The following is a 25,865-nucleotide window of genomic DNA, read 5'->3' on the forward strand; positions in this document are numbered from 1 at the left end:
TCAGGCAGATTGTTATGTCAAAAAGTGAAAACCAACAACCTCTTCAGAATTTTTGCACTGTCCATCTGCTCCCATTTTCTCCTTCTTCTTTTATTTCTTTCGTTTTTTATAATACCCAGCTTGTAAGGTCCTCTACATCTCTTGCATTTTCTACAACATATTTTCATATAAATTTGTCCTGGCATTATTTAGCTTAGACTATATATAAAATTCGATTAATAATAATAATAATAATAATAATAATAATAATAATAATAACAATAACAATAATAAAGATATATGCACAAGTGCCTTGCAAATACTAAAAAAAATGCTCTTGCTTTGATTAATTGTTTCTATTGTATGGCAGAAAAAGGTCTTTTTATTTTTTGAAGTAGTCTGAAGAATAGTCTGGTATTTTGTTCATGAATAGTAGTAATCCAAAGTTTCTATCACTTAAAGCTATCACTTGTTAACAATTATCAGTTTTTAACAGTTGTTTCATCATGAGACAGTATTTTAACAAATGTTTAATCTTAATGGATTTAATTTTCTAATTTGGTTATGCTGTTGTGTCTTAATGGAGGAAATCTTCTAAACCAAGGTAATGAATCTGAGATAGCAGTTCCCTAAAATTTATCAACTTCCTTATTTTAATTTTTTATAAAGAAATTAAAGTTTAAGGACTAAAAATATAATTTTATATTATGGAATCATTGCCTAACTGAAACACTGATGTGATGAAATAGAAGCCAAAAAGATTCTGTTCCTTTGTTCTTTAATTTGCTTTCATATATTTAACTCTTAAAGATGCCACGGAACTGGCCAAATATGTTCCTGCAAAGCAAAATTTTTCTGTTAGTTATGTAATTAGAAAATTTCCCTATTTGGCAAGTGGGGTGTCAGATACCGTATTTAATATTTTCATATTTAATTCACTGAACTAATAAACATAATGATAAAGCTAAGTGAATATGTTTGAGCCTGAGATCTCTCTGTATATGCTCAAAAATGTGTAACTTGGAGCTGCTAAGATGTTACACGCAGGAAAGAAATCTCTGACTGGGGTAGTATTTAGCTTTCTCTATAGAAGGAACAAATTTTTGTGTCACTATTTGATGGTACTTTTACTGTGAGAAGCACTGTTCCTTATTTTTCTGGTGCACTTATATATCTAATATTCTACTTATGACCAAGAACAGTTTTTGCTGAAAAGTCTAAAAGGAGTCACAATGCATTCCTTCACGTTATTTGGGTTGTATGTATTACACTTATTAACTTTGAAAAATCAAGTATCTGATCTTTTCAGTCAGTCAGATTTTCAATCCTGATTTCTGAAACCTTTTTACTAATTCATTGACTGTGGAGACTTTTTCTTAGATGCCACAACAATTCTGAAAAATTTCCAGCATGTTGAATTGTCTCATTTTTGGGCTGTACACATACATTGGTATATATAGTGCTGTCTCACCCTTAGATATGTAGATTATTTTGGAAGTAATTAAAGAATTTTGCAGTTTACTCCTAAGCAACGGCACCAGTTTTTTGGCTAAAATCTTTCATATTGGTACTTAGTCATGTACTTTCTCACTCAAAGAGCAATTTATTTGAAGTATTTTTTTAAATGTCTTGAGAAGTTTTAGTATTAGGTTTTGACTACAGCAAATATGAAGACAAACCCCCCAAACAGCTTGTACTGTGCTAGCAGCTGCTTGTAATGATGCTTATAGTAAAGAAGGAGAAAATTGAATTCTTCAGGGGGATCATTTCAATTTTAATGTTTAAAATATAAAACTTGAGTCAATCCTCCATTTCCTCATCTCTCTGTAGAGTCTAATATTAATCTTGAGTTGAAACAACTCTAAAAAAACAAATCTTAAATATAATATAATCAAAGTATCATGCACTAATCAACAGAAAATTAGAATCTAAAGCTATTGAAAAAGTTCTAGAGTATACTGCACACTACTAGTGCTCATTTTAGTCTTTTGTTACGTGAATGAAATGGAGTATGTGGAAGGACCAGAAAAACTGAATAGGTTTCACCAAATAACAGAAGAAAACAAGATAAACAAACAATAAAAGGACAATTTTCAGATTCACATATAAAAAGACGGATTAAATTGAGGTCTTCAATTTAGCACTTACTTCAGCCTGTGCATTCATAGGAAAACTGTTAGCTTGGGATTTTTTGTTTCTAAGATAAGGCTTTCACTGTAAGAGAGTGAGCTTGAGTAACAAATAAACCAAACTATTTTTCTCCTAGTGGCTCTTCTGCTTGACTTTCAGCAATATGTATTTTTCAGGTGATCATAGCATTTAGAACAGTTCATATATTTCAGGACTGTTTTCTTATGCTTTAAAAAACAAAAAAAGACACCTTAAAAAATCCCAGCAAATGGACAAATAAAGGCATGATTGGGAAAACAAGATATAATAATCATTGATGAGAGATAAAAGTTTGTACTCTGTAAAGAGTCATAAATATAAATAAAGTAGTTATGCTGCCAGATCACCAAAAACTCTTTTGAAATATTTTCTTAGAAGTCTGCCAAGGGAAATGAGATACTTCATTTCCATTTGAAATTGCAGTTGGCAGAAGACTATATTTTCCAAATACACTGCTGGGCTTCTGTGATGAAATATTGGCTCTTTAGAACATGGTTGCTTGATAAGAAGAGACAAGATATGATATAGTTTTTTATTTATTTTCTTTAATCTCTTAATGCATGTTCATGGACAATGAAAAGGGCAACATACAAATACAAAAGAAACTCCTAACTTGATGACAACAACAACAATTTTAAGAGTGCTAGTTTGCAAAGAAATAATCTGAGAAAAAGAGAACTAAATAAAAGACAATTTTCATGCCTTTGATAAAATCTTCTCTTTACTAGCAATTGAAAGTACAAAACTGATAAATGTGGAGCACTGAAGACAGTTAAAAATTGGCCAAAGTATTTTAGACAGATGGTTATCTGCAAGTCACATTGATTTCCCTGAGAAACGGAATGATCTGTTTTCAAAAATTTGTCCCACATGGCTAAGAATCTAAATACAGACGTGACATTAAACTTGGTTTCCAAATATTTGTCTAAGTCCCTTTTTATTTTGTTTTCTGCATTAAACAGACTTCAGATGAATGGGCAGATGTTCTAAGTTGCATTTTGAAGAGGCAATCACTGAATCACATTAATTCAAAATAACTATGTAGGTCTAGTTTCTTCATAGATATTTCACGAATAGTATCCTGACTACCTTGAAAACTGAAACTAAATTGATGAACAAACTTCTGAGCTTGGAGCTATCTTCTTTTAAATATGATTTGTCAAGCTCTGTCCCAGAATTCAAGAGAAATTTTTGATGTAGATGCAGAGTGCAGTAACACTTCTGAGACTTTTTTTTTTTTTTGCATCTACTTGACCTCAAACTGACATTGAATTTACACAGGTGAAGAGAGCATTGTGTATCTGAGGGTAACTATTGTTGATGACAAATATAGTAAAAAAGATAAGAAGGTTTGCTACACAAGAAGCAAGTATAAATAGGAACTGCATCTGCTGTGTAGCTGGTGGGAAGTGGTGGAAGAGAATTTATTTCTCAAAGTACAATAGGCACTCTAGAGTACCCTTGGTGACTTTAGAGCTTTAGAGTACAAATATAGGCTTTTGAGCTAATTTAGCTTTTAAAATAATTTTTTATTTAATTTAGATATTGTGGTGAGTATCTGTACCTATTTTCAATGAAAACAAGTTTTAGACGTATATCTACGTAATTAAGCCTCTGGTCAGAATGTCACTGAACATGCACCTCAAATAGGTGGTCCAGTAGTGAGTGGATGTTCACATTTATAATTAAGAGAAGGAGTTATCAACATTAATGGAAAACATAGTTTTGCTCCTCTCTTACATAAAGTTTAATTAGATAAAAAGTAGACAATTTTACTGTGGATAGCTGGTATCTCTTGCCAATATGGGAAGTTTGAATTCTAGGAAATTTGAACACTAGTTCCAGATTTCCAAGAAAAGACAGTTCTCCTTAGTGTAAGAAATAAAATATAAAAGAAAAAAAATGAATAAAAAGTCCACCATCCTTTTCAGACAGCATTCTGTGTAACAAAGTATTTTTTGCTGCCATGACTAAAGTATATGAAAAGGAATCCCTACTCTCTCATCTTTGAAAAATAACATTTACTTGAAGGAAAAGAATACTTGTGAAATTTACAGAATCTGTTCTAGGAAATCTACTAAGTGTTTAATTTGGGAGGTAACCATGCCTTATTTTCAGCAGTAGAGGATGGAGCAATTTGAAATTCACAATTGCAGGAAATTTCTGTTTTGCTTATCCTCATGCTCTCTCACCCGTATCTTTTTATGTAATAGGCAAAGTTATGTAAGCTTAGAGAAACAAGTAAAGGGTCTTTTTTTAACTGGAGGAGAGGAGTAGTAACAAGTAGCACGGTAGTGTTTATTACTTGAAAGTAAGATTAAACTTTGAAGCGTAGGAAGGAGTAAGATATTTATAGTGAGAGAAAAAGTGCAAACCTTGGAGGCACTGATGATCAGTATATAACTTTCCTTCATTTTATTTCTAGAAATTATGTCTTCTACAGAGCAATGAAATCTGCTAAAAGAAAAGGGCCTCAGGGAAGTTTTGAGCCTAATTTAAATGGAGTTATTTTTCAGGCCATTTATTCTCATTCATATTTTTTGAAAACGGTTAATGAGTCATTCTAATTATATTTAAAATATGGATTAATAACTTCCCCTGTAAGCTTTTTTATTCTTCATATATTTAATCATTGCAAAAGAAATACATATTTGCGTTTCTCACTTCCAGTTTATTACAATACAGCATGTTTCAGTTTGCACATTTTATCAAAAGAACCAGCAATAACAAATTCTCACTAATATGATCTGATTCCTTTCATAATTCATAAAAACATTTCATAATCAATTTTTCTCTGTTCCAATACTGATTTCTTTCTAATATTCTGCTAACAGTGTTAATTAAAACACGGCATTTCTTTTCTCTGAGGAGAAAAAGGACTCCTCATAATGTTGTTTTGTGCTGCTTTTGGCTGGGGTAGAATTAATTTTCTTTACAGTGGCTGGTGTGGTGCTGTGTTTTGGATCTGGGCTGGACACAGGGCTGTTAATATACAGATATTTTTGTGATTGCTGAGCAATCACAAATCACAGAGCCGAAGACTTTTCTGCTGCTCATACAGCCATGCTGGCAAGGAATTTTGGGGTGCTTGGGAGATGGGGAGGAGGCACAGCTGTGGCAGGTGACCCAAACTGACCAAAGGGATGCTCCAGACCACGTAGCATCATGCTCAGTGTATAAAGTGAAGGGAAGAAGGAGGAAGCAGGAAATATTAGCAGTGATGCCATTTGTCTTCCAAAGCAACTGCTACATGGGATGGGGCCCTGGTCTAGAGATGGCAGAACTGCTTCCTGTCCATGGGAAGCAGTGAATTAATTCCTTGCTTTGCTCTGCAAATGTGCATGACTTTCGCTTTTCCTATTAAACTATCTTTATCTCAACCCATGGATTTTCTGGCTTTCACCATTTCAGTTCTGTCCCCAATCATGCTGGTAGGAGGGTGAATGAGAGGCTGTGTGGGGCCTTGGCTGCTGGCTGGAGTTAGACCAGACTGACAAAATAAATTATATTTATGGAAGGAAAATAGATACTGTGACACTGCTCTTTAAAAAAAAAAAAAAAAAAAGAAAAAAGCCTTTCAAATGGGAATTATTTTAACACATACTTACATTTATTATATGAAATGGTCATGGTGTTAATGAAATTCTGGGTATATTGCCCAGTGGCATAAGAATAATTTCGCATTTCCTTGAAGTGTATTCCAGGACCAAGTCTCTTGTATGTACAGAGCTCTTATCAGCTGCTCTGACTAGGGCCTCTCTTGTGTGTGTGTATGTCATTCACACCACAGAAGTCTCCAAATAATAAAATGTGTTCTTGAGCTATTCCATGTGTGAAAGGAAAAAGATCACTCATGTTTCTTTCAATGGGTCATTTAAAATTATTTCAGTTTAAATAAATTGAAATTTCAGGATTATAAAATGTATGTCTATGCTGGATTTCTTTTTTATCTGACAGTAATTTATATGATTTACAGAAGATAAATACTCACAGTGAAAACTAGTTGTATTCTCAAAAAACTCCAAAAGAAGGAATTCACAGAAAACAATGAAATAAAAATCAAGAGCTACCAGGAATTAATTCAGACAAATACTCAGCTCAAGGTAGGCATAGATACAATGTTGACTTGGGGACCAAGAAGCAGAAAAACCCTTTCTGTGTCTGTTGAAAGAAGGTAGGACATCACGATTTTCCAATGTCTTTCTGACATCTCTCACAAAGAAGTGTGAACCTGGTATTTAAATAGAAGAAGAGTTTCCTTCTTTCTTCTTTATATCTTTTGACATTTTGCTTTTCCTAACAATATGAAATCTATTCAGAAATTTATTTTTTTTCAGCTCCAGTAATTATTTAGCTATCATCAGCTATTGTTCATAAATCGTTAGAAGCAGCAGGGAGTCACTAAAGCAGATGCTTTAATTTCTTTCTAAAATTGCAGGTGTCTACACAGTTCAGCAGTCATTACTCTGTAAGGTCACTTAGTGATGGGGTGTGAAGAAGTGTGGGCTGGGAAAGCATAGGCTGAAGAGAATAATGTCTAAAACTTCTCTCGAAAGCCCTATGCTTCAAGGTGCTGAGCACCCCCCAAAAGACTAAAACTTCTCCTTAAATGAACCTGTGTTAAAACTGAATACTTCTGAGGATGCACTCAAAGGGGTCCAGGAAAAAAATGCATTGTTTCAGAGTTATTTTGGATAAACAAAATGGTGGTTTCGTTTTTTGACTTGTGTAGCTTACAAATTTTTATTTCAAATGGTTTTAGTTTGAGGGACAATGCAATTTTTTTGCATTTTTCATCCCAGTGGAAATAGTCATTCTACCTTAATAATTAACATTATTGTAGGGCACCTAAATTTTCAAAAATACTTGGCAATGTTCATGTATGAGGACCTACCTTAATCTGAACATTGCTGTATTTTCTAAAATGCTGAGCCCAGTGGCTAAGTGCTAAGCACCCAGCCTGTAGGAAGTGACTAGTAGTACACTTGGTGAGGTGAATCAAAGCAAAACTGGTTTCAGTATCTGGCCTCTATAGGATTTTTCAAGAAACATTTTGACAATCCAAGTCTGAAGATATTAGTAATTCCTTTCAGAATCTAAGTTTTTACTTGTCATAAAAGAAATATAACAATAAAGCCAAATAAAAAGTTTCCACATTTGTCAGTCATTTTGTCCCACTAAAAATCTGGAATATTTTGGTAATATTACTTCTACAGTTGTTTTGTTTCCTGTATGGTACAAAACTACATATGGAATTCAGTAGAAGCAATTTCCCCATAGAAGTTTTACTTTGGAAAGACAAGACATTCATGAATGCCTGGGACTGTAATTTTTCCAGTTGAGTGACAGAAAGAGCTACTGCCTACTACTATTGCAGGATCTTCTTGAATCCTCAGTATAAAAATAGTTTCTCTGGGCAATTGTCTTAGATGTGCTTTTATTTCCTCAGACTTGTACTTCCATACTATTAGTAGTATTTATTTTATTTTCAAAACCAGATTCCCAGGCTTTCAATAAGTATAGGTGAGTATTTTAGAGAATTAATTTTCAGTCTTTTTTCCTGAGAAATTCTAGAGAGATGTAAATTGTGCTCAGGAAGAGTGGAATCATTAAATAAACAAAGGAAATCAACTCTGAGTAGTCTTTCTTTCACTCAATGATTAAGGTATACCAATATTGGGAATTTGCTGTCTAGCCTCAAAAGTTGGAAACAACTCTGTAGTTAATTTCCATTAACTTAAGTACTTTATAAATAGAACACTTTCAGAAAATGTAAAAGTCTTAAATATAGTTCTGTTAACCAGAACAAACCCCAAGTGTACACTGATTTGATTATTTCATTATTTGTGTGTTTTTACATGGCAGAGAAAAGAAGAAAGCAATAATATACACACAGGAGGAAAGGATACTCAGATTGAAATTCTGGGATAAAATAATTAAACTTTTTAAAAGAGTGTTTGTTTTAAAATATAATAAAAAGCATTTGCTCAATAACTCCATTCTGAATGCAGTTTTTTTTAACTATTGCATAATTAGTTGTTTTTTTTTTTCTTTCTAGGTCAGAACAGACAGGTTTTCTCTGATCTTAACGTTTGCACATAGCCTTTTACTAGATAACATCAGTTGGTGAGATGCCTTTAGGGATCATGCAGGAAAGGAAATGTTGAAGACAATAAAAATAAAAAAAAAATTGATTACTAGCAAACAAACTATTTGTTGGAAAAACTGCTTTTTTTCTATTAAGCTGTGTTGAAGCAGCTTACTAGAGAGAGAATTTTAGTTTTCAGCTTCAATGATGGCTTTGATATAAATATAAAATTACTAGAAGCAACATCCCCTAGTGATTCTCAGCATTGCTTGACATATATTTTTCTTGACTTCTCTCACCTTTTAAGAATGTCCTATGAAAAAGTGTTTTTCTATAAATTATTTTTTTCTCAACTAAATGTCCATCTGATTGATGAAATAGTTAATTCCAAGCATATGGATAATTGACAATGACCTTGATGATTTTTCAAAGCCCATCAGAAAAATTTCAGAGAGAAATTTAAATAATTATATTGTAGGCATGTGTTGGTCACTGAAAATTGAGTGTAAGGTACATTTTGTGAATTACATATTTTTACACATAGATAATCTATTTCTTCATATATGCATATATATCTTCCCCTTCATTTTGATTTATTTTCACTTAGCCATGCTGGTCTCTTGCTATCCTTTCCTTATTTATATTCCAAAGCATTGAGAGCTCTTGTAGTCTGTGGGAAGTATCCTTAAAGGTCTGTCAGCTGTATTTTTCCCCCTTATTTCTAAGGGCAGTTTCCCAGGGTGTCCTTGGAGATCTGGAATTTTTCTTTGTGGAGGGTCAGGTTGCTCAGTTTACTCTTCACTTGACCAATATCTCTCAGATCTGTGAACTCCAGCAGTGCATGACCACTACAGCTTCATCCTTTGTACTTTTCCTCAGATCATAGAAGGACAAAATTGGCAAGTTAAGAGAAATAAAGCAACTCTCACTCTCACTTTTCCATAAAGTCTGTCTCTGTTACCATAAGGCTTTGCTTTTAGAGAGACCATGGGGATGCTTCAGCTAGGACCAAAGGATGAACACAACTTTTGGAGTCTCACCACTGTCATCATTGCAAAGGACAAAAGAACTAAGGAGAACTGGATTCCTAAAAAAGATTGTCAAATAAGAGGTGCAATCAAGAACAAGATTAAGTTCTTATTATATATTTTATGATTCACATTTCACTTGCTAATTCATTTACCAGAAAAAAGGTGTATTCTTAATATGATTATATAATGATCGTGGAAGACAAATTACATGACTAACGTTTTGCATCACAAACTATGTATGGAGTTTTGATGGTGTTGAATATTCAGAAAATAAAATCACGCTGTCAGCTCAAATAAGTAGGAAACATATGCTTTAGGCCAAAACAACAGAGGATATAGTGATGCTGTAAAGGATATAAAAATAATACAAGAATTATACTGATGAAGTAAAACCAGCAATGACTTAATCACAGTCATTTTAATCTAAACCCTTTCTGTACTCCTTTCTGTCTGAAGTGAATTGTCTTGGTAAATTCATTTGAAAACACTAACATTTACAATAAATGAATATTTATGTCATAATAAAGTTAATATAACAAGTGATTTTTAAAGATATATACTAAATAATATTTAAATGTATTTTATATATATATATACAGTATCCTTGAATACATGATTTTTTGCAGTCAAGAAGGGAGATTAGCCTCTTCTTATCATGAAAGGGTAAGATTTAAAGGGACCATGTGGGCCACCTTGTTTAAACTCCCTGCTCAGGGAAGGTCATCCTAGAGCTCATGGCACAGGATTTTGTTCAAGTGGTTCTTGAGCATCTCCGATGAGGGAGAACTCACAGCCTCTCTGAGAAGTCTGTTCCAGTGCACGGTCACCCACACAGTAAAGAAGTTCTTCCAGATATTCAGGTACAGATTCCTGTGCATTAGTTTGTGCCCATTGACTCTCATCCTTTTGTTTGTCACCACTGAGAACAGCCTGGCTCCAGCCCTGGAAGCCCTGCCTTCAGATACTGATAGACATTGATGCCCTGTAAGTCTTCTCAACACTCAGAAGGCCCAGCTCTCTCAGCCTTGCCTCATAAGTGAGGTGCTCCCACCCCCCCATCATCTTCATAGCCTTCTGCTGGACCTGCTCCAGAAGCTCCACATCTGTCGTACTGGGGAGCCCAGAACTACACACAGCACCCCAGATTTGCATAATCAGCAATCCTCCCAGTTTGCATAATCAGCAAACTTGCCAAGGAGGCATCTGCCCCTTCGTTCAACTTATTAATGAATAAATTATACAATATTTAGCCCAGTGTTGAACCTTGGGGATCACCACTAGTGACAGGTTCCAAACTAGACCCTGTGCTACAACCCTCTAGGATCTGCCATTCATCCAGCTCTCAAACCACCTCTCTGTCCACTCATCCAGTCCATACCTCCTGAGTTTGCCTGTAAGGATGTTGTGAGAGACAGTGTCCAAAGCCTTCCTGAAGCTGAGGTAGACAATATCCTCTACTCTCCCCTTATCCATCCAGGATGTAATTTCATCATAGAATTAAATCAATCAAATTGGTCAACCATGATGTACCTTTTGTGAACCCATGCTGACTAGTCCTGATCACCTTCTTGTCACCCATGTTGATAGAGCTGGCCTCCAGAAAGAGATGCTCCATCACCTTTTCAGGGGTAGAGGTGATGCTGACAGGCCAGTAGTTCCTTTGCTCCCCCTTCTTGCCATATTTGAAGACCGGGGCGATGCTTGCTTTCCGCCAGCCCCCGGACACCTCTCCTGATCACTACAGCCTTTTAAAGAATGATCATGACTGGCAGAGCTATGATGTTCACTAGGTCTCTCTGCTCTTGCGGATACATTTATGTTAACAGATCATCCAGTTCCTCCTGTTTTTTCCCCATACTGCATTTGTTGCTGTACAGCTTCATAGCAGTATTTGATTACATTCTTATCCCAGTGGGAATGCAAAGAGATGCCCCATAGCCCTGTAATCCTTCTTTTGCTATAGTCTCCCCTTCCCACACCTTATCTCTGTCTAGCCTGACCCTGTCCCCAAATCCCTTCAAATCTAGATTAAAGATCTTTCAATGAGCCCTTGTAACTCGTGCATGACCCCTATATTTCCCAGCTCCTTTCTTTATTATTTTACATATAGGTCAAGAAGAGATTCATTTCTTCAAGAATTACAGAAAATTAAAAGGAAAGTACAAGGCCTTTACAGAATATATTTCAATAAAAACTTCTGCATTCCAAAATTTGATCATGTCATATATACTAGGACAGACTACCCCAAAATATTTAAAGATTGCAATACCCCAAATTGCACATTCATTGCTTTCAATATTGGGCTTTTAATGTGTTAGATTTTCAGCATAGATCTACTCACTAAGCAAAAGAAAAATGTTTTTTTGCATCAGGCATTGGTCTCTGTTGGAATCAAGGAGTTATTATTGCATGGTATAAACACAAATAAACATCTGTTTCTTTTGTCCTTGTACAAGTAATTAACGCCAAATCAGGAAGCACATTTCTCACAGGAGGAATTCTTGCAACCTTAGTGCAAATGCGATTTGCATTCTGACATTGAAGAGTTTTTTTCTAAAATTCCAGATAGAAAAGCCTTGCACCAAAACCAAAACAAAATACACAAGTAATAAACTCCCTCAGATTATATATTGGCATGTTTTATCATAAATTATCAAAATATCATTGCACATTGAAATAGTGCTACCACCCATCACTTGCAAATTTTCATAATACTTTTAAAATTTCAGAATTTAACAAATATCAGAGTACCACTAGGATCAATCTTTCTTCATTGCTCCCATTTTTAGTGTTCTTCCCTGGATAAGGGATTACTTCAGAAATGCTCAGCACCTCTTGTGAAATGCCTGGTTTTGTCACCCAGATGTAGAGCCTGTGCTTAATGTGGTGCAATGCCCATTGTAAGATTAGAGAGACAAAGAGAGAGAGAACAACAAATATATGTCACTAGAACTGTAGGTCTCCATAGTTCCTTTTAAATTACATCTCACATGTATTATTTATCATAACTAGATAGAGATAGAAATAAAGCACAAAAGCCTAAGCAGAAGGGAAAAAATGGGGAAAATGCACGTAAGGTAAGGAGTTTTTTATTTTTCTTTTACTACCAAGCATTGTCAAGTATAAACAATGAGCATATTGCCAGGTCCTAATGGCCCTGAACAGCCTCACCTGGAACTGCCTCCGGGCTCAGTCTCATTTTCACAGGTTTTGCTTGAGCCATACTGCAAATAGACTTCTCTCCAGCTTGTTCCCTGCTGCTCCTTTCCTGGGAGGCTGCAAGAATTAACAAGATTTGGTTTTAACCACTGTTAACACTCTTTTAAAACTTCTCTAAGAGTAATAGTTCCTACCTATGATTATCCTATGCGGTATGATTGTAATGTCTTTGAAGTGTTCTTTGCTATTGTATTTCAAAAACTGGCAAAATTGGTATTAGGATGTTAAGATATTAATATTACAAAAACATTAGTATGAATTACAGAGAGGTGGTGGAGTGAGGGTTGGGAAGAAAAACTGAAGAAGAGGAGAAATGGATTAGTTAGTAGGTTGTAAGTGCCTATAAAAATTAAATAGGGGGGAACAAAGAAGATGGGGTGGAATTATTTAAAATTACTAAAGGTGATAAAAGCAAGAGTAATAACCTGAAACTCAGACAAGAAATAATAATTTACGTATTAATACAAAAGGTTGTGATAGTGAGGTCAATTAGAAAAAGGAATAATTTGCTGAAGAATATGGTTCTGCTAATATTGCCTAAGGTGTCAGTGAGACTCCTAACACTTTACCGCATTAACAAAATCAATCTTTTTACAGAAGAGTGAAATTAAAATAGTGTTGATTTGAAAACTGTTCTTCTGTTGTAGTATAACCATGGATATTTTTGTCCAGAAAAGGAAAGCTTCTTTGCTTTTTGTTTTTTTTTTTTTTTATAAATGTATTTATTTTAAATTCCATTTCCTGATAAATATTATTCTGTGACACTTTTTGCAGCACGCAGCTCCTATATTTTGTGCTTGATGATCCTTCTTGGATAGTTATTCTATATATTTTATGATACCAATTGTAAATTATCTTCCTGCATATTTTTCACTTAAGAAAATTTGAACTATATTCAGTTCAAGTTAGAACACAAAAATCTGATTTTTTCTTTCTTCTTTTTTTTTAATTTTGGAAATCAAACATTAATCTCCAACACTTTTATAAATATATAATAATTTGCTTATTAGATCACAAATAAATACCCTGGCATACATTAAGTTTTGCTGTCTTATCAATGCCATGATGGTTTCTTTTGTGAATCTGTTTAACAGCTCAAGTAGTAAAATTTTTAATGATATTTTGTGAATATACTGCTTCATATTGAAATGTGCTCTCTGTTTTGAAACTGCAAGCCTGTGTCAACTTTACAAAGGTTAACTTGGAAATAAAATGATGTGTAAATTATGCCCTTACCTTTGAATTATGGTTGTCTTTTTATTCGCTAAATGTATATTTTCCTAAAATATTACTTAATAATTAAGGTGCTTGATTCTTTCAAGAAATCATAACAATAGTCTTTCTGTGGAAGAGACCAGACAATAGTAAAGCATGGTATGCAATGCTTTCACTTAGAAAAGTAGAATGCCTTGAGAAGATTTTTCAAATACAAGGTAGGTGTGAATTAACCCATCACATGGTCCCTGGTGAGTAGGTTATAATGAAGTAGTACAATGAGGTAAAGATGAATCCTAGAATTTCAGTTAATAGTTTGTTTGAAAAGAAAAGAAATCTGAAAGGACTAAAGGGTTGAAGTTTCATTACAGTAATTGAATGTCATCACCAGAAATACTGCATGTGTGTAATGCTTCAAGAAGTCACATAAACCTGATTATTTGGAATTCATATGTTATGGTACATGGGAAAGTGCTGCTGAAATGCTCCAGGAATAGTTCCTATACACTAAATAAACTCAGTCTATAGGAAGACCTTGGTAAAAATATTCAGTGGAATTTGCCAGGTGCATCTGATGAAATGCCCCTAATGCCATGAAAAATTCAAATAGAACTGACTTTGCCTATATGAATTTTCTTAACTAAACTACAGTTACCTTGCATGCATGTATCCAGTTTTAATAGTTTAGCTGATTCATGGATATATATAATAATATGGTCATGATAGTTCATATGGAATCTCAGCCTTAATAGGAACAAAGGATAAAAAAATAGAACAGCAGTGATTTCTGGCAAAAGACACGTTCAACAAGACAGTATACTACTGATAATAACAAAATATATTAAAAATTTGTATGAGACACAAGATATGCAACCTGGTCTTTTTCAGAGACCTGGTACTCTCTTCCCAGAACAAAGGTTATGGCACCAAGCCTGCCAGAGTTAAAGCGCCGACAACTCTCTCAAGTACATGGTGTAATTCTTAGGACTGTCCTGTGTCAGGATATTGTGTAATATATATCAGACCAGAACATTACTTTTTGTTTTTTATACAATTTGGTCACTTGACTTGTCTGTATGTGTGTGAATATGTTGAAAATGTAACCTAATTCAAGAACTGTAGGATAAACAAAATGCCTTCTGCATAGACTTTATTGGAGATCTTGGAAAGTAAAACATGGACTGGATGTTGTCCTGATTTTGACTAGGACAGAGTTTATTTTCTTCTCTGTTGCTGGTACAGGGCTGTGTTTTGTATTCAGTATGAGAATAAAGTTGATAACACACCGATGTTTTGGCTGTTGTTAAGTGGTGCTTACCCTGAATCCATGACTTTCCAGGTTTTCATGCTCTGCCCAGTGAGCAGGTGCACAAGAAGATGGGAGGGAGCACAGCCAGGACAGCTGATATGAACTGGCCAAATGATTATTCCATAGAATGTCATCCTTGGTATATAAACTGGGGAGAACTACTGGGAAGTGGGGGAAGGCATCAGTTAGCAGGGGATTACCAGTTGTAATGTGCATCACTTATTTCTCTTGGGATTTATTTTCCACTCATCTTTTAATTTTTAATTATTATTAATATTAATAATTTTGTATCAGTTATTAAACTGCTCTTATCTTAACCCACTAGTTCCATTTTTTTTCTTTTCTGACTCTTCTCCCCAGCTCATTGGTAAGGGAAGGGAGTGAGCAGCTGCATAGAACTTAGCTAACAGATGGGGTTAAACCATGGCAGATGTTTGCAAGTGGTGTCATAAAGAATCTGTTCTGGAAACATTTTGAAAATGTCAGTGATGATCAAACTATGAAAGTACAATGACGGGTATTTCTGACATGAATTTTGAATCATCTATACATAGCAAGATGAGATAACATATCTTGGAAGCTGCTGTAATAAGGATGAAGTAGATTGTAAAAGTGTAAAGTTCAAGGTTTATATATTTGAGGTTGTTAATGAGAATTCAGAGTGGAGCTGCTATCTAATCCCTTGTAAGTAAGGAAAAATATAATTAATCACAAAAGTGTTACAGCCATGAATGAGGAGAGTCTGACCATAGAGTACAAAAGACAAATAATTGCCAGTAAAAATGGTGAAACATTACTTTGTAAGAGAGTTGTTTTGCTTCTCTTTCTAAAGAAGTCAAATAACAATTTTTTTTTGACTGAAACTTCTGTCATTGCTGCACTGCAAGGCAGAAAATAACATAATCAAAATGACAAAATAAGACTAGAAAGGTAGTAGAAAAGTAGTAGAAAATATATAATACAAAGATGTCTTGAGTGGGAATACAAGAACACGGTATTCATAAATTCAACTTCACATCCTGTGAAGGAAAATATTATTTGTTATAAATTTAGTTTTGTAATATGCTGAACGATGAACTGTATTGTCAGAGTGATATATATCCTAAATTGAGTCTACGTAGGCCTATTAGGTAACTCTGAGTTTACATAGTTTTGTGTTCTTTTACATAATTTTTAGCTGTTACTTTGATAATTAAATGAAACAGTAAGACTAATTCAAAAACACTGTTAAATGTAAAATTCATCTACCATTAAAAAGTATTTCTTACTAACCTCATTATTCTTGAGTGAGATGAAATCAGATTTGTATCATAAATATAGAATGCATGAAGAGAAAAGATCTATTAAAGAGCAAATCATACAGATTCTAAAATACTATAAATTATCATCTGAGACAGATGTATTTAAATATCTCATTTCAATTTGTTTAAACTGCACTGCCAGTATATGAATGATTAAATTCATGAGCAAATAAAATAATGAGGGAATTTTCTTCAGTAAGATCAAAATCACTAGGTATGAAATGAAGACTATTACTTCCTTAAATACAAATTTTATACCTCAGTAGTAGGTATGTATAAAATTTCTGTCACAATAAAACATATATTTCAGTGTAGTACAGTATGTGTCAATATTTATACAAAATTAGATCATAAAATCCTTTCAAGTAATATGTTATTTTTGGTAGTGTTCAGATGTTCTGCGAGACAGAAATAAGCAAAAGTCAGGAGCTTGTCATCACTATTAAATAAATTTCTCTCCGAATACAAAGAAGAAAAAGTTTTGTTCTGTTTTATATGACAGGAAACAACTGTTGGAAGTCTGCCAATTTCCAAATTGATCATAATTGAGTATTTCTAACTCTAAAAAGCAGGGTCTCACTTAAGGTTGTGTTTGTGTGAGTGCATAAAGCCAGAGAGATATTTCGATTTTGCTAGGTTGCTTAGGAAATAGCAATATTTAAATGTGACTGTGCTTCACCAGCAGTTTTTCAGTTCACATAGATCAATATGGACCAAATCCTGACATTATTATTTCCGAAAAATATTCACTAAAGAACAATGAACTCCTTGAACTCCAAAGATGGAGATGAGATTAAATTTTGATATTCAATGCCATGCCAGGTTTGGAAATAAGGTCATTAATTGTTAATCCTTAGAAATGAGTACTGACCTTAATACTAATATGTGTGGTTTCACTATTCTGTTAATGAGCATAACTGTACCAATCTCCTTGGCAACTTGATGTGTGCAAGAATAATAATATTGCAAAATAGGATATAAAGTAATTTATTAAAATTCAATAATGTCTTTGTAATTTTCATGATAAACCTATTTTAAAGCCTGCATTCAATTTTGAGAGTAAATATAAAACTGAACAGGTTGAAAATGCTTTTCTAGTAGTGCTATTCTGCTAAACAAATGGACAATGACAACATTAACTAGATGCCATATGTCACAGAAAGCTTTGAAGAAGGGTTGCTCTTTCTACCCATTTAATCCTCTGAAATACAGAGAATATAAGATTTGATGTGATTTTCCTAGAAAAAAGCTGTATAGGCAACTCAGCTTTCCAAAGTCTGATGTGATTATAACTATTTAATAAGTAAACATATTGCTAGGTATTTAATCAATATATTGAAGAGAATAATGGTTTAATGCAGACAACTGTAGATGACTTTAAATAGTGACAAGTTTTCATTTTTCATGCTTCCTTTTATGGACTACTCTTCTGTCAGCAGGTGGTTCAAATTCAAAGTTTTTTTAGTTGCTTTAAGGTCTCAGACTAAGATGGTAACATATTCTTAGACTGTTTATATACAAATATGCAACAATTATGAAGACGCAAAATTATTCCAGAGCTCTGCTGTAGCTATGACAACCACCTTCCACTGTACTTCATTTAGATAAATAAATCTGATAGCTAATAAGAATGAGTTTTAGCATATTTTATTCATGATGGAATTTCTTGAATACTATTTTCCTGCAAAAATATATTAAAAAATTGTATTACTTCTCCATTAAGAGAAAGAGAACACAGTATTTCTGGTAGAAATCATAACTTAATGCTCAGTTTTAGTTCCTACATATGAAGTTTGAAATGCATTATGTCTTTGTTCTTTATTTTACTCCACTGATAAAAATGGACTTTTGCAAGAGTCTTAGTTCTAGTAAAACAATATATTTCAAAGTATCTCACCAACTTGCCTTTGGTATCTCAGTCTCCTCTATCTCCTGATATAATTTTTACATACGTATTTTATATATAATCAGGGCCCAGGGAGGCAATAACCAGAGCAATTTATAAATCTAGAAATTTAAAAATATTTGGTGAAATCAGGTCCCTGGTAGTGCTGTTAAGTGCCAGTTTATGCCTATTTACTTCAGCATTGCCATCATCCCACTTATATATCATGACAATCCTTTTCCTTTTGCTGATACTGATTCCTCCCTGATCCTACAGGGAAATTAACCCCTGAAAGAAACTTACCCATCAGAAAAACCCTCTTACTAAAAAAAAAAAAAAAACACGAAACGATTGCATGTGCTAGTTTCAGACAAGACATAAGTTTTGATTCCTAACTTGGGTCAATGGCGTGATTCCCCATTAATACTCTCAGAATAAGAACATAGTTCAATACTCTTAATCTCCTCACAGCCTCTGTAATTGCAAATTTTTTCCTTTAAAAGTTTCTTTACTAAATGTGAAAATACCAACCACATTGCAAACAGAAGGCAACCTTCCCAGTGACTATAGCATACATTAAAACTGTCATTTAATACTTTTTTCCTAGTTTTTAAAAACATTGTTTTATTATCTCATAATCCAGGACACAGGTAGAAAAATAATGTTCATATAGTACAGAAGTACAAAAACCTCTTGTTCTCAGACAGAAAAATAATTATATATTTTTAATATGTCCCCAAAGATGCATTTAAAAGCAGTGAATGCTTATTAGCATTTAAAAATGTATCATTGCAAAGTGCACTAAAATGAATATCTTTAATAAAACCTTGAAAATCTTCATGAGAAAGTCAGAAAAAAAAATTAAATATTACTTTGAAGTGAAAGGAAGTTCTGAAACTCATGGTGCCTTACACCAGTAATTAAATTATGGCTTTGAAATAGAATGCATAGCAAGTATATGATTTACAGTGCCTTTATTTTTCAGACTTTTGTATCAAGAGTCTATGTGTGCAAACCGTAAAACACAAAGTTTAGAACTGAAAATCTCTTTATTTTTTTCCATCTCCAAGAAAGGCAGTATTATCTAAAAACACTTTGCTAAAATAAAATACATGACTTTTTCAATCATGTTCAGTCGCTTTGAAGCAGGATTGAGTGTCATCCATGCTTCATCTGATGGCTTTTAAAAGTATGACACAATGTAAAAGATTAAGAAATCATTCCAGTTTGTATCATAACTTCCATGTCATGGCTGGCTTCTGGGTACCCACCCAGCTGCTCCCTCAATTGCTCATCTCAGATGGATAAAATAAGATGAAAATGGGTAGAGATACAGGCAGTTTAATAAAGAAAAAGGCCGAATGTGCAAGCACGTGAGATTAAACAAAAAGATTTGTTTTCTACTTCCTATCATCAGTCATGGTCCAGCAATCTCTTGGTAAGTAGGGCCCCAGTGTGCTTAGTGATGTCTCACTAAGAGAAAAGCCTTAATAACAAATCCCTCTCTGCTGCTCCTTTTTCTGAGCCTTTATCACTGGGCACAACGCTCCATGGTGTTCAATGTCTCTTGAGTCAGCTGCCCTGGCTCTGTCCTCTCCCAGCTTTTTGCCCATTCCCAGACTGCTGGCTTTTGGGGTCATGGGAATGTTGGGAAGACAGTGTTGATGCTGTGGGAGCAGCTCTCAGCAGTGGCCAAAACACTGTTTGTGTTATCAGTGCAAGGCACAGCCTTTAGGAGAGCTTCTATGGGGAAAGTTACCTCTGTGCCAGCCAGATCCTGTGCAACTTCCACCCCTATTACAGGTTCTCTCAGGCTTTTTCACTGTAATCTTAGAAAGACATAACTACAATGTTCTTGCCAAGTTGCTTTTTATATTCTAAATTAAATAATCATTAAATAACACAGTAAGAGTCAAGCTTTGTGAAAGCACCCTTCATGCTAAATCATTTACTGGATAGCTGTGCTCGTTTTGGGTGAGATAGAGATGGTTTTATTCACAGTAGACATTATGGGCCTGTGCTTTGATTTTGTGCTGAAAAAAGTGTTGGTAATACAGCTACATCTTCTCTACTGCTGACCTTACACAGTGTTAATGCTTATTAAATAGATATTATTTTTAAAAGGATACAAATTTCAGGTAACAGACATCTGAAATATTCTTGTATCATTCCCAGTTAGGTTTTTTTTTGTTTTGTTTTGTTTTGTTTTGTTTTGTTTTGTTTTATTTTGTTTTGTTTTCTGGATAAAAGGAAATATATGTGATAGTTGCACTTTATCATTCAGCTAGAGTGAATCTAGTAAAGATTTCACATTCTTTAGACCACCAGAAAATCATTGTTTAATATAGTGGCACATTTATCCTTTAAATTACCTGGTCTTGTACTAGAAAAAATATTTGTTCCAATCTCCTAATTGCTGAATTCATGTTTTGTGTGAATACTACAAAACACTGAAAGGAAAACCCAAGTTTCCATATTCCAATAAGCAATTGTTCAGTGCCACAAAAGACTAAACTGGTCAGATTTTTGTTTTCAGGTTCTTCCAAGAAACACTGAGTTATTTCATTTGAATATTTCAGTCCACAGCAATTCAGAACACACTTTATCTCAATTTTCTTTTGGGTACAGAATTCTTATTTTGAAAATTATGATCTTATTTTAGTTTTGTTTCTCTGAGATTTAGTATCTTCCCTGTACACACATAAATAAAAGCAAGAATGCAGACATATAAATGTGTTGTCAAAATGTGTAAATATGAATTGTAAATAAGCATGAACATTTAATTATAAGCATGTTTCACTAGGCTCCTAATTTGCAACACTGGGTTTGAATTTATTTGTTTAAATATAGATACTTTTAACCACTCTCAAACCTGCTTGAATGATCCAGTTATACAACAGCTGAAACAACTGACAAGTTTGAGCAGAGTTCTCAATTGCAGAGCTGCTGTAAAGAGAATTTTGTGAGAGCATTTTAAACTTTTGTTTTGAATTCTTTTTCTCCACATTGTAACTAATATTTTAAGCTTTTTCAAGAGGATGTGTTTAGAGAGAGAGAGATGAAATATTGTTTGCAATTATTTTCAATGATGTTGAAAGTGGATTGATGATGCTACTCTTTAATATTTGGTTGCAATAAAAATAACAAAGGTTAGTATACTATTCATGATTATTTGTAAACATCTCTAAACATGAGATCTGCATTACTACTATTACATTGATATGATTGTCAATGCCATTTGTCTAACTTCTAGACAGAACATATATCAAATATGTATGTATAAAATCTCTTGGAAGTATGTTCATAGTGCTGAGGTACGATGGCTCCTGCCACCCTGGAAACCCCTTTTTTTAAACCCTAATCAACAGAAGACATAATTAATGTCCATACTATGTACTTATCAGATACTGAGCAGAAAGATATGCTTAATTCATTACTCTTTCACACCTAATTAAAGTCACAACTTGGTATATGAAACAGGAGGTTTCCTGTCGGCTGAGTTAATTTTAAAACAGGAAAGGGACAGATTATGTGACATAGTCTGAGTCAGTGACATAATCTGAGATGTGATTTTTCTGCAAATCCTGAACACATTCTAAAGGAGACTGTTGCAAATGCTCATTTAAAATATTCTGTCTTTGTTACCAGTCTGTCCATGCTCAAAATAATTGGTTTTTGTGACCAAAATAAGCATGTTTCAAATAAGTGCATGGAAGTACAATCTGCTACCATGCTACTTGGGAAGAGATTATTTTTTGTTTTGAATAGTAAACCTCAGTTACTAAAGCAGGTTTTTTTCAAAAAAGAAGTGCATACATACCATGGTGAGTTTTCAAGAAAAGTTTTCTGAAGGAAATGATTCCCTGTCATCCAGTTATGTCTTTGTGTTATTTTCTTTAATTTTTTTTAGGAGAATTTTGGTCAAATGCATCACAATAACATTCATAATACGAAACTTAATTGCACACCAAATTCCCCAAAATACCTGACTAAACAAAATTTCTAAGCAAATGCTGAAGATATTTCATAGAGATGACATTATTTCTGGACCAGAAAATGGAGATGTCAGTTATATGAAAGAGTCTACCATACCTCATAAATGTACTCTTTTGACAGAATCCACTTAAATACATTATACGTAGAGGGGAGCAGTAATGAATGTGAAATGCATAATTACAATTTGAGCCTTATGGAATTGAAATAAGGCAGTATGCAAAAGCCATCTGGCACTGAGACTACATATACTTGCTATTGCTGTCTTAAAAATGCTCACTGTCAAAAAAAATTTGCCAGTTTAACACCAGGGACACATCTGGATGGAAGTAAGTCTAGTGAGAACTGGTGCCATTGGACAGCTGGGAGATTGTTCATAAAGAGCAGCTTGTCAGAAGACAATGGAAATAAATTAAAAGGAAAGGCCACTTTGTTCTGCTCTTTGTTGACTGCTGACTGACTTCAAGACATGCATGAACTCAAAATCTGGCCTATAAACCCTAAAAGAGAGGGTTGTCAAAAAGGATGGGCTGTCCTCATGTGTAACAGCAAAATTATGCGAAAGCAAAAATCAGGACCTTAGCTTTTCTTTATCTCTCCCAAAGTCCATCCCTGGATTTTCTCATGAGTAAGAACTGCTGGAGTTTCTGCTGAAGCATGAGGAAAAAGGTGACATTACCAGAGAGGTCTCAAGGAATATTCAATTTTATTGGTTCATATTTTCAAATTTGTTAAGATTTGGAAACTTTTCAAATGCCACAGAAAAATGTCTTCAAGGCAGATTTTAAGTATCTGAAGTTCAGAAGCATTTTCAGAAACATGCTGATATTGTCTTAGAGTAAGAATTTTTATGAATATTCTTCTAAGATTTCTAGCCCATAGTCTAGCAATAATTTTAACTCTTGTCTGGGAAATAATACAGAAGAGATATGGGCAGTCTGAAAACAGTGACAAAATATGAATGCATGAAAGAAATAAAATGTAGCTTGCAAATAATGACCAAAAAGCCAGTGCAGAGACAAATAAAACTCTTTACAGCTGTGCAAAACTTGTCAGAATTAATTTTTTTTTAAGGAGCAGCTGCTTCTTAGAAAATATGATGTATGAATGCCAAACAAAGGATCAGCTTTCAAAGCTTACTGAAGTCCCACTAGGATATGGATCATTCCAAGGACTAAGTAAGATTACTGTTAGGAGAAAGGTCAGCCCCTAAAGGACTATCTGTACAAGTTACTATGTTAACACAATAAAGCCTCTGCAGTTCAGTGACTGCTCCTGGAACCATGCATTTTCTGTAAGGTCTTAGTTGGTGAAATGTCTGGAAGTTTAAGATCTGGCATATACATGGAGTTCCATTAATTAAACCATTTTTTTATAACTCTAGTGATTGATCATTTGTGTAGTTCTATTGTGGCATGTTTAAAAATGAATGGAGGTCCAACATATTTTCCTCAATAAAAATCTCTACAGATATATGTGAGCAAATGCTGAGCACATATTTACTTTTATAGTTAGAGCCTTGCTAGAGTATAACTTAAATTGTAAATTGCTCTAAGGTATCTTCAATATGAAAGATGCTTTATAAATCCAAATTGCAATCTGCTTCTTCTAAAATGAACATAAATATTAAGTCTGTGCATGATAATTCATATACTATAAAATTATATTGATCCTGTTTATATTTGGGCTAACTTACTTCTGGCACCAATCTGAAATGTCCCTGAAGTTGTTTCATAAAACTGCCATACAGTGTCAAAAATAACTAGCTCAGCCCCTGACTGGATGCTTCATTTTTTCAATGTAAGTGATACTGGGAAGGAAACTCAGAGGCCATAGCAGAATGATACCTGTTCTCTGAAACAGGATCCAGGATAGCATGACAAACTAGCAAACACAGATCTGGAGTTTTCTGAGTAGAAGATGATTATACCTTTCACATACTTTCTTAAATTCACTTGACATTAAAAGCAAGAATTTATTTGTACAGAAGCTTTTAGAACTTACTGATTTAAACACAGTTTATTAATGATTACAAGAAACTTGGTTGCCATGGATGATAGTTCTAGGAAGTAAAGTGCTTAGGAAAGAGGTATTAGAGCTGGGGTCAAATCTGCATTGGTTATGTATTTCATTCTGACTATTTAGGCTATAGGAACTGCTTTTTTGTAGTTAGCATACTACCAAGTAACCTGATTTGATTTTAAAATTGCTTTTTCTAAAGAGATTCAGAGGCAGGAGGAGTGTCAAAAATAACTGTTGACAATTTCCGTAAAACCAAGCTAATCATTTGGGGTTTTTGCTTTTTGCTAATGTGTTTTAATGTTGGCAAAAGTTGAAGGTAATGGTTTTTGCTACATTACAATAGTGTACCAATTGGAAATATAACAGCTCTTGTAGGCTAACAGATTCTCACTGTTGAAGATCTTAAGCAAAACTTAATAAGTGTGGAACTCAACTGCTTATTAAATATGTATATGCTTTTCAGAGGTTCCTAAAATCTTTAAGGACAATGCTAAATTTATGTGTTGAAGACTAAGTGAAATGTGGCACCTACAAGCACAAAAGAAAAGTAGAAAGGACAATGTAGAAATATCTTGGCATAGCTTCTTCCAAAATTTTTGCCTCTGCTAATTCTGGAGACATATAAATATTGTCTTAATTAATTATATTCTGGTTATGCAATTGCCCTGCAATTATCAGTCACAATGTTTATATGCATGTTCACAGTCTAGTTTAATTCTGAAGAAATCAAATTGAATTTTAGTTACAGGAGGGGTGAGAGCTACAGAGACAAGACTGACTTATGAACTCAGCTCTTATGTACAGAATGAACTAAAACAATTTATTGTCTGTCATGGTTTAGGAACAGCATTCCTCTCTTTAGTGTTCCCACTAAATTGAAAACCTTGAACTTCTCCCCTCCCCCCCCACATCTAGTGGAAGGCAAAAGGCAGAGATTAAGGGATGAGATTACAAAAAAATACCCAAAACTACTCAATTCTCAACCTAGGCACACCCACTTTGCTCCAGGCTTCACTTCTTCCTGGCCATGGCAAAAAAATTTGACTCTGTCCTTGCCCAGGACACTGTCTTAACCTGCTTTACCATCCATAGTGCTCACACTTTTTAGGCCACAGAGTCTTGGATATACTTCTCTGCCTTCCTGCTCTATGCTGTAACCAGTGTCACAAGTACAGCTTTCCCAACATCTGAGCTGGTGCCAGTGCCAGCAGAGAAACTGCTTAGGACACCAAGGAAAACACAGCCAGTGTCAAAATATAGCTAAAAGCACAGATACATCAACAGCTTCCTTGCTTGTAAAATTAAAACATAATGTCTAATATGTAAGTTCTAAAATAGAGAGGCACTGCATGTTCAAATGTAACACAATGTCTTTGGAAAGCAGTCAGTGCAAATGACCTTTTTGGAAGACTTTTATTGAATCTAGGGCATAAAATTTTGCATCAAATCATAGGACACTCAGCACAACATCTTACTGTCTCCTCTCAGCTTAGATGGACTCTCTTGAAGTCATAGCAGGTTATCAGTGGCAATCAAGTCTTATATGGGAACCTGAGGATGTCATGATGGAATGCAAATCATTCAGAAATTGCATCTCTGTGTTCATTCCTGCTAAAGGACTATTTTAACTTATTTGAAAACAGACCAAGGTCAA

The sequence above is a fragment of the Cinclus cinclus genome, chromosome 1 (assembly GCF_963662255.1).
Source record: "Cinclus cinclus chromosome 1, bCinCin1.1, whole genome shotgun sequence".
In the NCBI taxonomy this organism is placed as follows: Eukaryota; Metazoa; Chordata; class Aves; order Passeriformes; family Cinclidae; genus Cinclus; species Cinclus cinclus.